General features: G+C 40.0%; 1 protein-coding gene across 1 annotated transcript in view; it reads left to right on the top strand.

Annotated features, from left to right (window-relative positions):
- The window catches only part of LOC138744215 (GDNF family receptor alpha-1-like), a 195,431-nt gene that overhangs the window by 18,219 nt on the left and 161,179 nt on the right, over positions 1–16,033 (top strand). The gene's annotated exons all lie outside the window — the stretch shown is intronic.

Here is a 16,033-nt window from a genome sequence, read left to right as displayed (position 1 = left end):
CTCTCCCACATGGGATCTTGTAGAAGACCTTACTGAAGCCTAGACAGGCTTTATCAGTTGCATTTCCTCATTAATATGATCATTGACCGATTCATTGTGGCTAATCAGACATAACAAAGTCAAGCTGACTATCTTTGTTTTATTTTCAGCCTTACTAATATCAACCTCTGCAATTTGCATCATAACTGACAGGTCAGACACCTCTTCCCCAACCAACCCCTGCTTTTCCGCTTTCTGTAGGGATTGTTCTCTCTGTGACTCCCTTGTACACTCGTCCCTTCTCACTAATTGCTCCCCTGATGCTTGCCCTTGTGATAGCACCATGTGCAACAGCTACAACTTCCTCATCACCATTCAATCCCCCACCTCATCAGCAAATCTGTAGGGGTGTTGCTTCCTCTACATTCGGGAGAATGGACCCAAATAGGGTAATCTCTTTATTGAGCAACTTTGCTCCCTTTGCCACACAGCCAGTGGCCAGCCACTTTAATCCCACTTTCCAATCCCATTCTGACAAGTCTGTCCATGGCTTACTGCATTGCCAGGTCGAGGCTATCCAGTACCTTTTGGTAGTCTCCAATGAAATGGCTTCAACATTGACTTCTCCAATTTCCAGTAACTCCTCCTTCCTTTCCCTAATTAGCCTGAACTACTAATCCAGAGATTGCAACCTTGAAGGTCCTGCTCATTAATCTGCAATCTAGCTCCGTAAATTAATGTTGCAGGGCCATATTCTTTTTTGTTTTGATGTAATGATGTAAACCATGGCCTCTGGACTTTTACACTAGAATGCCCCGCAGGCATGAATTGTGTATAGTAAAAATTGTTAAGGGTTACTAGCTGGTTTTGATGCAAGGCCTAGTGTTTTTTTTTCCCTCCCCACTCTGAATACAATGAAAATGATACCATGTTAACATTCTATTAATTAAGGTTAGATACAACTCTAACCTTCCAAGTGCAAATTTAGTAGTGCACAGCTTGGCAGTGTTTTCTCTGATGTGAAACTTCTGAAACCATAGATCAAAATATGCCCAAAGCAAGAATAAATGTTATTTAATAGTAAATGCTGCAACAATGCATTAAGCAGATGCTTTCATATACTTGATGATGCTTCAAAAATTCTCACAGATTATTATTATTATTTTTCTCTTTATATAGCAGATTATACCCAAGCACATAATGACCAGAAACAAGTGAAGGGTTGGATATTCCTGTAATTTTTAATGAGATGCTTTCACTTTGCTGCGCTTGTCCAATTAACATTTTTTTGTGGTTGATGCAGTACAGTTTACTCAATTTCTATTTAAATGTTAGCCTTTCCTGCATGTGCTATTTTATGATTTTTAAGCAATGATGTACTGTATTTAAGATGTGAGAAATACAAATGAAAGCCGATCATCTAAGATCGAGTTAAATATACCAGCTTCAAGCTGAACATACAAGGTGATAGCAATTTTGTTTCTGAGTATATGATATAAGTTGCTAGTGGAAGGAGCAGAGATGGGTATAATTCCAAAGTTAAGACGACATTTATACAGGTACGTGCATAGGAAAGGTTCAGAAGGATTATGGACCAGATGTAAGTAAGTTGGACTAGCTCATGTAGGTAACGTATCTGGCAGAGATGATTTGGCCCGAAGAGTTAGTTACCATGCTGTATAACAGCCATTCTCAAAGGGAGCCACAGCACATTAAACTGAGGGGGTGGGGTGGTGCATGGACTGAAATTATAAAATATGTTTTTTTTTGTGTAGTCAGTAGAAAAGTGCAGAAGAAACCAACTACACTTCAATCCTTCACAGAGGAGGGGCCCCATAAAATTAGAGCAGAATCCTAAAGGGGCCATAGGCAAGAAAAGGTTGAGATTTAGCTGCTGAACAGTTCTGACACCTAATGATACCTCCCCTTCATTTTTTGCCAGATGCATATTTACATCAGAAATTATATAATAAACAATGATTGAGGGCCAGCTTTTTTAAATTGAATCATCCGGTATAATACAATTTGGATGATGTATTGTTTTGTGCCTAATTTTATTTAGAAAATCTTTATTTCAATGCTCCTGCATGGTAGGATCAATTAAAATATAAATTAAATTGTATAATATTTGAGATACAAGCCTAGAAACCCCAAAATCTATACTGAAATGTGCTAATGTGAGTGAGTTAGATCTCTCAAAGTAATTTTCTTCTCCCATCATTTATTATTTTAAAGATTCAGCATAATGCTTGGCAATAATTTATATTTCATCCTAAACACGCTTGGTTATACTGTATTGAGTTATGATTATGAAGGGTGCAATTTTGAGCTGTATTTTAATCATATGACCTAAGCAGACAGTTAACTGCTGGACTGATGGGAGTGCTGCAATGCTTGGGGAACTTTTTTTGGTGAACTGTCACTCTGTTTATAGTCCTATAACATCAAAACATGCCCATCTATCTACCATGTTCTTGCTTTCCAACTCCCCCATCTACACTAATTCCATTTATTCACATTAGGTCCAAGTCCTATGCCTTGTTTATTCAAGCACATCTAAATGCTTTAATGTCATTGTCTGATTCCACCACATTCTCTACTCAAAGTTCCACATGTCATTTATTCTCTTTGTACAAACTCTATTCAGATCACTTTTAAAACTCCTTCTCTCTTTAAACCTTTTGATTTCAATACTCCTACCATGTTTTAAAAAGCTTCTGACTATCCTATTTATAACTCTTGCATAATTTTACATACCTGTCACATTACACCTCAGCCTCCTGTGCTTAGAAAAAAATAAGCCAAGTTTATCCAATCTCCTATCAACATTTTCTAATACTAGCAACATCTCCAGCATTATTAGATACTTTCTCTAGTACAGCAACCAAAACTGCCCACACTACTCAAAATAGAGCTGAAGCAGTAAATAAATCCCAATCCTGATATTCTACACCCTCACTTCACTACCTGTGATGTCACTTTCAGGGAACTCTGAACATGAATCACAATATCTTTCTGTTCATCAGCATACTTGCCTTACCATGTACCATGTATGCCCTATCTCTATTTAATTTCCCACCTTGCACGTTAGGATTCAATTCTATCTACCAATGCTCTTCCCCACTATCATCCATATCTAACTGTAGACAGACGACCTCCTGTAGACAGACGACCTCCTGTAGACAGACGACCTCCTGTAGACAGACGACCTCCTGTAGACAGACGACCTCCTGTAGACAGACGACCTCCTGTAGACAGACGACCTCCTGTAGACAGACGACCTCCTGTAGACAGGCGACCTCCTGTAGACAGGCGACCTCCTGTAGACAGGCGACCTCCTGTAGACAGGCGACCTCCTGTAGACAGGCGACCTCCTGTAGACAGGCGACCTCCTGTAGACAGGCGACCTCCTGTAGACAGGCGACCTCCTGTAGACAGGCGACCTCCTGTAGACAGGCGACCTCCTGTAGACAGGCGACCTCCTGTAGACAGGCGACCTCCTGTAGACAGGCGACCTCCTGTAGACAGGCGACCTCCTGTAGACAGGCGACCTCCTGTAGACAGGCGACCTCCTGTAGACAGGCGACCTCCTGTAGACAGGCGACCTCCTGTAGACAGGCGACCTCCTGTAGACAGGCGACCTCCTGTAGACAGGCGACCTCCTGTAGACAGGCGACCTCCTGTAGACAGGCGACCTCCTGTAGACAGGCGACCTCCTGTAGACAGGCGACCTCCTGTAGACAGGCGACCTCCTGTAGACAGGCGACCTCCTGTAGACAGGCGACCTCCTGTAGACAGGCGACCTCCTGTAGACAGGCGACCTCCTGTAGACAGGCGACCTCCTGTAGACAGGCGACCTCCTGTAGACAGGCGACCTCCTGTAGACAGGCGACCTCCTGTAGACAGGCGACCTCCTGTAGACAGGCGACCTCCTGTAGACAGGCGACCTCCTGTAGACAGGCGACCTCCTGTAGACAGGCGACCTCCTGTAGACAGGCGACCTCCCTCATTATCCACAACGCTACCAATTTTTGTGACTTACTAATCACATCTCCAATGTCCTTATCAACTAAAGTGTACAATGAAATGGTCAGGGCTATGGAATATGGGGTGTGTTATGAGCCCAAAGGACCCCAAAACCCAGCAGCAATAGACATTCACCAAGACTAGTTACTTAAAAGTTGTTTTTAATTATCTTTAAACATGAAAACAGAACCATATCTCCATTAACTTAACTAACCCAACTTAACCCCCTTCTAATTTTAACCGCACGTGTATGTAATTTGTGTGTAAATTTAAGAAAAGTTCTTTGGTTCACAGTTCAGTCTCACTTCTCATTCTTCCAAGTTCACTGGTTATGGGCAATTCTTATACTGTGCACAGAATTTAACATGTATAAAGTTCACCAGGCTTTGATGCTCGAAAGGTAAATGTAGGTTCTTTGTAGATTTGCAGAGAGAGATTTGTTGTTCCAGGATTTCCACAACTGTTCCACAACCATTAGTTACCTCAATGTCTTGCTGATGAAACTTGCCCCATCAGTGTTCTCCAGATGATGACCTCTTTCAAGCTACCACAGAGTTCCTTTCTGCTCCACTTTTTCCAAGAGAAACATCAGACAGATAGCTCTCTCTCTCTCTCTCTCTCTCTCTCTCTCTCTCTCTCTCTCTCTCTCTCTTCTCTTCCCCCCTCCCCAAATAATAGGAGTTAGTCTTCTGCTCCCAGCTAAACAAGAACACAGGAGTGACCTTCGAGTGAGCACTTTGCAGAAAGGTCAGAAGTCTTGTAAAAATGTTCAACAGAGATGACCTGTCTCCAGTCCATTCATTTCATGACATCATTTCAATTAGCACCTACTTGTGAAATGTGCATAGCATTCTCCATGGTTTCTGTAAAGTCACTGAATATGAATTCTTCAGTATTTCAAATAAGATCGGTTTTAAAATATGTGTATGTAACCTACTCTAATTTTACCATTTTATCTCCCAAATACATCACAGGTGACAGTTTGCATTGAGCTGAGTGCTCTTAAAATGTTTTCTCTACTGTAAATAGATTGAGAGGGTACCATTGCCACAGGTAGAATTTGTCATACCAGATTGGTCATGTAGTCCTACAATTTTGCATTTAATGTATTTTTTGCAATTTTTGGGAATATTCAGAGCTCTTGTTTCGCAGGCACATTGCTTCTCCAGCTCAGGTTTATTAAGGGGATAAACACAGCCATGCCATATACTGAATACTTACATTCTCTGATTTAGGGATAATCATGGTGACCACACATCTAATTTTTATTCCTCTAATTCACTCAAGCCTAGAAGCCGAGAGAGAGCATTGTTTTATACCTGTACTAAGAGTTATCAATCAGGTGCCTAATTGCTCATTAAGGTAAACAATTTCTCCCTTCCCATTAAGCAGCAAAAATAGATCTTCCCTATTTTAAATCTGAGTAATACTACCAATATACAAGCAGGAGCAAATTTGGCTAACTGAGTTTCTTACCATGTTGCTCTTGTATCATCCTTGTATTATACTGTTCAGTATGGGCTTCCATAAATTTCCCACAATTATCTTTTTCTTTCTTTATCTTTATTGGTTTTTATAATAAATACAATACAATGGGGAAAAAAAAGGGAACAAAACTGAAAATGCAATATCTCGTAATTTGTTCAAACAGTATAAACTCTGTTCCCCCCCCCCCCCCCCCCCCACTGCACTGGATGCAAACAGAAAAGATGTCAACAATTATCTATTTTAAAATTAACCCTATACTAGGTTTTCATGAACACAGACAGGTTTATTGAACCTCAGAGCTACTTTCTTAGGATCTTGGCTAATGATGCCATGTAAAATAAGACTGATCTAAATTGCAAGATCATTAAGAAGCTGTAGCACTCTAAAGCATCATTCAATATCTTAATATACTGTGGGTATATATTGATTATTATGTAGTGTGCATTGTGTGTGTGTGCACAGTGGTCCAGAGCAACGCTATTTCATCAGGTTGTACATGTACAGTCAGATGATAATAAACTTAACAACTTAAGCATCCTTGCTGTCAATGGTATTACACAAAACTTTGTAATACAAAGGAATCTAATTATGGAAGAGGGAAACCTGCAGTCGAGGGAGATGAGTACAGCAATTGAGAAAATGTTACTTCTGGCACATTAATCCTGGGAAGCTAAATATGTGATCAGATCTTTTGCTGAATCTTCTTGTCTGAGCTACTCCTCTGATAGAATATGCCAGAATAATATTCAACTTAATTGGAACCAACATATTTATGTATTTTATGCAAGATAACTTTTGTGTAACATTTTTATGCTACCCACAGGGTTGGTACAATGTGCATGATTTAGTGGTTAAGTAAATCTAATTAAGATTTAAAAAAAGGATAGAAGATGGAGAGTAGGTACTGTATTGTTTGGTCTATAGTGCTCTTCTACATTTTTTAATTACACATTTCTTTATTACAATTCAGAATAGAAGGTGGACAGATTTTGTTTTTTTACCTTTTATAACGGGAAAGAAAAACTCCAGAGCCATTGGGTAACAGATCTTTTAGAAGATCTTTAAATCTCAAAGTAAATTAGGAAGGTTCTAAAATGAATGTAAATAATTAAAATTGGCTGATCTTATTCATATGGTCAGTTTTCCATCTGTATTAACTGGTGGCAGAATAGAGACATAGCATGTCCAAGCTTCACAGTGTTATGTGAAATGAACATGTACTCCTTTCACTATTAACAGTTTAGCCAAGGAGGTTTGGCATTCAAGTAACTGAAAGGTTTAATGTGTCCATTAAATTGGATGACAATAAAAGTGTTATTTTTATGCTACCCTCATAATTAAAAAAATGGGATTTAAGTTCAGGTTTGTCATTTTCATATGAAGGGCAAGATTCTAGAGATGGACGGTATGGACGGTATCATCATCTTCCTATTAATGTCTCATTCTCATTAAAGGACATTTCTCACCTTTATCACATCCAGTGAACTCTAGCGCATTAATAATGAACCTGTCCTTAAGACTGATAGAACCATGGGTGCATTGAAAAATAAAATTCCTCACTCTATGACGTTGACAATGAATGCAGTCATGCCAACATATTCTCACACAACCAACTATGCAAATATGAAGAGATGATTTATGCATAACTTAAATACCAGCACTATAGCAGGTAGCAGATGTTATTACTTTGAAAATGCTTTAATTTGGCTAAATGTTAAATTGTTTTCTTAGGTGGATATAAAAATAAAACTGCTATGATAGCTTTTCAAAGAACAGAGAGTTGTCAATCATATATTTGTCCTACAAATACTTTTCTTTGGCTTGGCTTCGCGGACGAAGATTTATGGAGGGGTAATGTCCACGTCAGCTGCAGGCTCGTTTGTGGCTGACAAGTCCGATGCGGGACAGGCAGACACGGTTGCAGCGGTTGCAAGGCAAAATTGGTTGGTTGGGGCTGGGTGTTGGGTTTTTCCTCCTTTGTCTTTTGACAGTGAGGTGGGCTCTGCGGTCTTCTTCAAAGGAGGTTGCTGCCTGCCGAACTGTGAGGCGCCAAGATGCACGGTTTGAGGCGATATCAGCCCACTGGCGATGGTCAATGTGGCAGGCACCAAGAGCTTTCTTTAGGCAGTCCTTGTACCTCTTCTTTGGTGCACCTCTGTCACGGTGGCCAGTGGAGAGCTCACCATATAACATGATCTTGGGGAGGCGATGGTCCTCCATTCTGGAGACGTGACCTACCCAGCGCAGTTGGATCTTTAGCATCGTGGATTCGATGCTGTCGGCCTCTGCCATCTCGAGTACTTCGATGTTAGGGATGAAGTCGCTCCAATGAATGTTGAGGATGGAGCAGAGACAACGCTGGTGGAAGCGTTCTAGGAGCCATAGGTGATGCCGGTAGAGGACCCATGATTCGGAGCCGAACAGGAGTGTGGGTATGACAACAGCTCTGTATACACTTTGTGCGGTTTTTCAGTTGGTTGTTTTTCCAGACTCTTGTGTAGTCTTCCAGTACAGATTACTTGGTCATTATCATGTTGTCTTTTATGGGATCTTACTGTGCAAAATGATTGTCATGTTTTTATTAAATCAAGCTCTTAAATGTACATTGGCTGTAAAAGATGAAATCTGTCTTTTGCTTTGGGCTGTGCTGGCAGTATCTAAGAGATTCAAGATTATTTTGTTGTGTGATAAAATGGAAAATGTGACATTACAGTACACTGAAGGAAATTTCATGTAAGGCAGACAAAGATTCTCTATCATCAATTTCTCATTGCTCCTTCCAGCCAGAGAAAGAGAAGCAAAAGTGTCACTGAATGTCTATAGTTCCATCTCAAACACTCCCACAGCCTGCACAGCCCCTTCAGTTCGAAACATCAGCAATCTGAGCTCCAGATGCACACCTCTGATACAGTAGGAAACTTCCAGCGCCCTCTCACATCCTAGTTCTGATACCTAGTTACCCCTTCAACCAGTCTCAAGCCAGTCTTCAGTACACAGTATGGTATGAGTCCTTTGACTGCAGTCGCTAGTAGCCAGCACTCTATGTGGGTACTTTGCCTCAAGTCATCGGCAGCCTGTGTCCTTTGGCCTCAGAGCCACAAAGGTCACTATCCCATAGGTTGTCTCCTGCTTCTTCTCAAATGGGGGTGGTCTCGCCATTTTCTAGTGCCCTGTGTCAATCCTCTGCTTCCTCAGTCTGCAAGCTCTCATGGCTGCTGCCATTCATAGAACCTTGGGCTGGACCCTGCTATCCTGGGATTCTAAAATAAACCATTGTTTAAATTCTGTTCAGAGCCGACTGCAGTCAGACAGGGCAGATGGACCCTGCAGAGGAGCGCTGAGACTTTGCTCCTTTCTCTCTGCGAGTCCGGACCAGCAGCAATGCTGCTGTTACATCAGCTCGAGCTGCGCCACCATTTTTTAATGAACCTTTCTTTAAATAACAGCCTAAATGTACAATGAGACTACCTTTGCAATCTAATAACAAGCTCACGCATTTTAAACAGTAAAAAACAAACTGCGTGCATTTTAAATACTTTTTGAAGGCAGCAGATCATCAATAATTTAACTGTAGTTTGGTTGCTAAAGTAAGTATTTGAAGTTCTTTAAATGCTGCTAGATAGGAACTAGGTGATATTATGGATTGAGCTGACCTTTCACCTCCTGAATGTGAATTTGAAACCTTCCCAGATAGATGTATTGACAGCTTCATTTTTCTAATGGCATTAATGGGCCCCAAGTGGAATTAGCTGGTTTTATGCAGTTGCCAGCCATTCATCACGACCAGTTGAAAAAGAATAGAGAGAACATTTGGAGAATTTGGTAAACAAATTGATAAATATACATAATTTTATTGAGATAGATTTAGGGTGCTTTGGACTTGATTTTTACAGCTATGTAACCCATGATTATCATTGATAGCTGGTTTTCAAGATTCAATGAAGCAGGGACAGTTATAAATTTGCCTGCGCTCTTCTGTACTGCTACAAGTTGAAATGGCTTCAAGCCCTACCCTAATACCTCTTGCTATTTGCAAAAGAGAAACATTACATACGGTACTATGCAGGTTGCATAAATTCTGTGAGTTGTAAAATTTATCGCAACCTTAGGCAGAGTTAGGTTAGATGTTAGAAAATATTTCACTTCAATTCATCACCTTCAATATAAATTGCAAGAACCTACAGTAGGTATAAATTCCCTGCAGTCCTACAAAATGACTTTGACAAATTTCTAACACAGAAGGACATTTTCATTCATAGAGGGTAAATTGTGTATTAGATTGAATTAGAAACATTTAGAGGTTATCATGGTCACCAGGAGTTTTGGCTAATTGCATTTGGGAGTGAATGGGAATTCCTTCTCCTTGTATTTCAGTTCCTTTCTGAACTTGTTGCCATTAAAAGGTGAGATGCATAGTGGCTGAAGTCAGTGGTGCTAGAAGCTACTTTAAAAAAAAATAAAGCTGAAAATCAAATACAAGCATTCAGATCCTGGAAATCTGAAATAAAACAGAAAATGCTGGAAAAGCAGCACGTGTGAAAAAAGCCGAGCTAACACTTCAGGTCCAGACCCTTTATCGTAGCTTTTGTGACAATTATTTGAATGGATATTGTCACTGAATATATCCTCAAATCCCATATTCTACCAATTGTAACACCAGTTACTGCTGAATTCATCATCTATTCCATTTATTCACCACAAAAATGTGAACAATCAGGACAAACCTAATACAATAAAAGCCAGTATCCGACACCTATGGGGATTAGTAGATGCTGGATAAGTATATTTTCTGGTTGCTTTAGACTTGCTCTTACAATGCCTAACTAATAAACCTGCATTAAGAATCAGTAGTTTAAAATACTAAAATACTATACTAAATAAACTTCACTTGCATGAATATATAAACTTTTTTAGTTGCATTCCTTGGAAACATTTAATTGTTGCTGCATCTGTAGGTTCCTCCCCTTTCCACAGAGCCACAAGAAAGATGAACAATATTATAGATAATTAACCTCCTCCAGCTTCCTCTAAATTCACAGATAAAGCTTCTGATTGGGGGTGACTTACTAAGTAGAGCCGAGGAGACACTTTAAGAGAGTCACCCAAACAGTGAGTGGCATCAAGCAGCTCTTAATTCTGGGTAATGCCATTGCTGTTTCACGCAACTCTATTTAAACAGCTACTGCACTCTGGTGGCTGAATATTTGCTCCCATCTTCAACAAAAGTTTGTTACTTTTACCATTCAAAACATGTGTATTTTTTAACTTATTATTTTCTTGTGTATTTTAATTTTAAATTTTATTTTCCTTTTTTTGCCAATTGCTTGAGGCTGCCAGTTGCTTAAATTCCACATACCAGGGATTTTACTGTATTCATACATTTTGCTTGGATTTCATGAGTGCTACAGGCCTCATACCCACATGATTGAATAGCTGCTTTGTACACACTGCCAGCTATTCAGTTATCCAAACACGTTACAAAATGTTTTTCATGCAAGTGAATGTATTAATTTTTGAAGCCATCAGACAGGTATGCCGCCTTGTTATCTCCATTTAGAACGTAATGTTGGTTTCTGAGGCCAAGACCAGGAGTGGAATAAAACCAGTGAGCATCTTGCATCCCAATTCTCCCTTGTTCCATACCTTCTTTGGATTAACAAACACCAATGGTGCAAGTCTGCTGCTCTATTGTGAATAAACATTGATTTAATCACCTTTGTCAGAGCAAGATGCAAGGAGACCCCATCTATCAGTGAGAAGACCTCATGCAGAGATAAGGATTCATATGTTGATTTTGTCTGGCCATCCTGCTGAAGGTTAATGGATATCACAAATTGTTGCAGTTTTGGAAGTCTGACAGGAAGTTTTTTTTTAGGTAACAGCATCCTTGCACAGAGTATGTTGCTTATATTTCCAGGATTGAAGTTCTGGACAATTTCTCTTATTGTCTTGTGGGCCCAACCATGTTAAATGACGCACTAATATTGGAGCATAAATCCTAAGCATCCAACATCTGAGTGCTTCAGGGGAACTGAATCTGCTGGGGAAAATTTAAGAGGGATCTGAGGAGTGGGGGGGGGGGGGGGTGGGTATGCAACTTGAATAGAATGAATGGGCCTGTCTTCATGTTGTCTAACTGTGGAAAGTTAACACAGCTGCCATCAAGCTAAGACCTGCTGCCACCATTGGTAATGATTAGTGTCCAGAAGTGCTTGCAACATGTCACATCATTCTACCAAGGTTGGTATATTTGCTGAGGCATCAATGGGGACAGTGGAAGTGATTCCATGAGCACAATTCTCCCATTCTCTGCTGGTGTCCTTGCTGATCCCCACTCAGTCCAAGGCCCAGACCAGTGCCAGATCATCTACCCCACTCATCCACTGAAAGTCAACAGATTCAGTCACCCCTTGGAAAGGGAGAGGAGGAATTGCTGAAATGTGCACAAGACCTTTCAAGAGAACTAGGTTTCAATCCCAATGAATAGGGAAACTATGTATAATCTAGTTTTGAGAGATGGAGATGAAGCTGAGCAAATAGAAAACACCAGGGAAATAATCTTAATCTAGAGTAGCTATAGAAAAAGAAAACTCAACTGGAGAAGTGCTATGGCAATTAGTTGAAAGGGGTTCCAGTCCAGATATTTTGGGATTAAAGATTGACAAGCAAAATAATAAATAGGTAATTATTGAAGTAGATAAACATTTTAAGATATTTAACTCTGTTTGGCTCAGTGAAAAATGAGTTGATAAATAAAAGATTCATCGATCTGTTAAGGCTTTTCTTTCTTTAACGGTTAACTCAATTGAATTATTTGAAGGTCACTGTTGTTGCTGCAGTCTGAATGCACTTCCAAAAGTTGTCCTCCAAAGTATTGGATAGAGGACATATTAACAAATATGAAAATTATAGGATTAAAACAATATTAGCTGAGAGATAGGAACCAGAGAACTGCAGTAAATAGTTGTTACCAAATCTGGACTATACCCAAGGGTAAGTGCCAGCAGCACTGCTCATGTTGATATGATTTAAAAGTATACAGATGATCCTATTTTGATAGGCTCAAGAAGGATATAGGCTACATTGTACAATTTTGAAGGTTGCAGCTTCAGGGAGTCGCTGGGGTTTTGAGTCAAATTGAGAAGGCTGTTAAAATAGGCAGGCATGGTTATTGGATTTCTAAACCGAGACAGGGTACAAATGCAAAGAAATAAAGCTAAATCCTTATATTTCAATGGTTAGGCTAAGTTGTTCAATTCATGGCAACATGCTTTAGCAGGGATGCTAAGAATCTTATCAACACTGCAGAGGAAAGATATTAGAGTGGTAACAGAAATAAAATGTTGCACATTCAGATTAGAGCCATTGTGGCCATTTTCCAGAGAGTTCAAAAAAATGAAGAATTAATTTGATTCTATATTTAAAATCACAAATGCTCTTGATAATAGAAGCTGATAATATGGCTACCAGCGACAGCACAAAGGCTTGAACTATTTAGCAAAAGAAGCAGAGGCGACATGAGGAAACAATTTTTGTCCAACAAATTTTTATGATGCCCTGCTTGAAAGGGTGATGAAAGCAGATTCAACAGTAATTTTCAAAAGTATGTATTTGCCTGAAGGAGAAACCGTTGCAGATCCATGAAGGACCAATTTGATAGATCTTAGGAAAAGCTGTCATGGGCACATTGGACCCATGAACCTCTTCTGTGCTGTACTATTATTTTCATGACCACTTGTAAGACGCCAAAACTGACTGACTAATGTAGACAGCAGAGCTACTCCTACCCATTTTATCTCCTCATCAATGTGGGCCTTCCCCGCTTAAGAAAACTAATAGCCAAAGACAGTTTGTTCAATTTTTATTAATTTTGGGAATTCAAATTTAAAAAGGAAGCACCTGCAAAATGTTCAAATAAATATTATGTTAAATACAACATGGAATGTGCAAATTTTCCCTAGTGCTGAGACATTATCTATATAGAAGGAGCCAGCGTTCATCAGATGCAGAGTGGAAATAGCCAAATAACTTCTGTGGTTACAAGAACAGACCAGGACTCGGTATAGTAATTTCCCAACTCAGGAGTGTTGCAAAATGCTCTAAAATTGCATGCATGCTGTTGCTTTGAGAATTCTTAAGAGCATGTAATATTATCCTGGACCAGGCCACTCAGACATTTCATTAGGCATTCAATGGCTTAAACATTTCTTCCCTACACTATCATCATTGCCTTGTGTAAGCTATCTGCTGAATGCACTACAGTAACTGGCCAAATCTTCTCAGGAGGTACTTCCCAAAACATGGCACCACTACTCAAAAAGCAAATGGAATGGTGCGCATAGACATGATCATACCAGGCCCCCTCCAAGTCATAGCTAATCCTGGCTTAAACCTTTTTCATTATGTCATAGCAGAGAAATTTCAAGTTGTTTTGATATGGCAGCATCTTTACTACATGAAGTGGTGGTTTCGAGAGGGAAAACACTCCCTTCTTAAAATGGGAGTTGAGGATGAACATTAATGCCCATATTTTATAAATGAAGAAGCCCTTTGAAAATGTAGTTTTCTGAACACGGTTAGTACAGTGGTTGGTGTAACGCTATTACAGCGTCAGTGACCTGGATTCAAATCAGTCGCTGTCTAAGGAGTTTGTACATTCTCCTTGTGTCTGCATGGGTTTCCTCCAGGTGCTCTGATTTCTTCCCGTATTCCAAAGATGTACAGGGTTTGTCAGTTAATTGGTCACTTGAATGTATTTGAGCAGGGCAGGCTTGTGGGCCGGAAGGGCCTGTGACTGTGCTGTATCTCTAAATTTAAAAGGAAATAAACACTAGTGGCTTGGTATATGCATCTGCTGAATGCACTGTAGTAACGTACTAAATCTGCTCAGGAGGTACTTCTCAAAGCATGGCACCACAACTCAAAAACAAAAAAAAAGCACTTGGAACAGGTGCACATAGGTCCGCTCCAAAGGACACAATTGGCCTCAGTGATACTGCTGCATCTAACTAAACCAGAAGTTATTCTTTTATTGGCTTTCAAATCGGGCATAAAAGTGACTTTAATTTCTTGCATGACTGTAACAGTAATGTTACCGATTTAACTTATCTCTATTGAAACATAGAAGCATTCAACAAAGAGACACTGTCTGGGTGGTCTGTCCTGGACTACTTTTATCTGTCTCTACATTATCTTCATTTCTCCAAATCAAGTTTAATAACAAATAGTACCATTTGTGGATTGTTTGAACATTCAGAGATTGCAGGACTCTTTCAGAATGATGATTATATGGAGAACGTTGAATAGGTCTTCCACACCACTTTGGTCCACTGGACTCAGCATCCTACTGTTTGATCAACTTCTTTCAACAGTCCCATATTGAGAATTGATTTAGAATCTCGGGGATAGTTGGTGACATCTTGAGAATAGACAGTTAATATTGTGTCATTGATGCTCTTATGGGTTTGGTCTATAGATCCACTGAAATACTGGGCAGACGTGAAAGACAAATGAATCCTTGAATTTCTCTATCTTGGCTGGCTAAGCTATCCATGATGCATGAACGTCTCCAAAAGGAGGTTGTAAAAAATCAGGGCTTACACCAAAGAGTCAAGGATATGGACTAAATGTACTGAGCTGCAGCTCTCTGGTGGGTGTCCTTTGACTCTTTGCTAGATTCCAGAATGATGATGAAATCTGAAATGTCAAAAAGTGGCTATAGTCTAAATTGTAAAGATAAAATTCCCTTGAATTCCTCTTGACTGGAAAAGAAGGGCCATTTCAGTCTCCATCTCTGACTTCCTTAGCAAAAATAGGTAAGAATTTTGCACTCACTTTTGGATTTCCCTGTCTTGATAAATGTTCATTTTGTGTTGAGGGTAGACTTCTCTGGTTCACTGGCCAACCTATATAAAATGCTAATAGAAATGTTGTTACCTGGGAGACATGGAAGAGTTTAGAATTATCTACTTAATGATATTTCCTTCACAGTTGTTGCTTCTGAAAGAGACCTAAAAGGAAGCACTGATTCTGAGTACCTAGAAATTGAGAGATGTGTCCACAAAATACATCTCCTATTCAGATAAGGTGCTAGCACAGGACCAGAGCCAAGGGGGGAAGAGGGCATTTGTGGCCATTCCCCCCAATGAGATAGGACCCCTCCCCACCCGTAGTGTTGCTAGCGTCACTAGTCTCCATGTGATATAAGCAGCGCGTTTGTTACGTCGGAGGGAGGGGGAAGGGTGATGACAGCGCACGAAGGAGGTTCATGGTAGGTAGAAAGACACCACCTCCCACTGCATTTTTGAACATCAGATTGTGTCCCCCACGGTTACCCTAATGCCCTGCCCCCATTAGACTTGTTCTAATGCTAACTCTGTGCTAGGATGTCCATCGTTTTCCTTTGTCTGTTAATAATCTCTAGCACTTCCTGCTGTACTGAATGGTATCTATTAGATCCCAAGACATACTAGGAATCTTTGAGATGATTTGATATTTTATCTTGCATAAATATAGCATAAGAATTCTTGATTCTGCATTT

Source organism: Narcine bancroftii, chromosome 10 (genome assembly GCF_036971445.1).
Source record: "Narcine bancroftii isolate sNarBan1 chromosome 10, sNarBan1.hap1, whole genome shotgun sequence".
NCBI lineage: Eukaryota > Metazoa > Chordata > Chondrichthyes > Torpediniformes > Narcinidae > Narcine > Narcine bancroftii.
The sequence above is the reverse complement of the archived record's forward strand: the minus strand, read 5'-3'. Positions and strand labels throughout refer to the sequence as shown.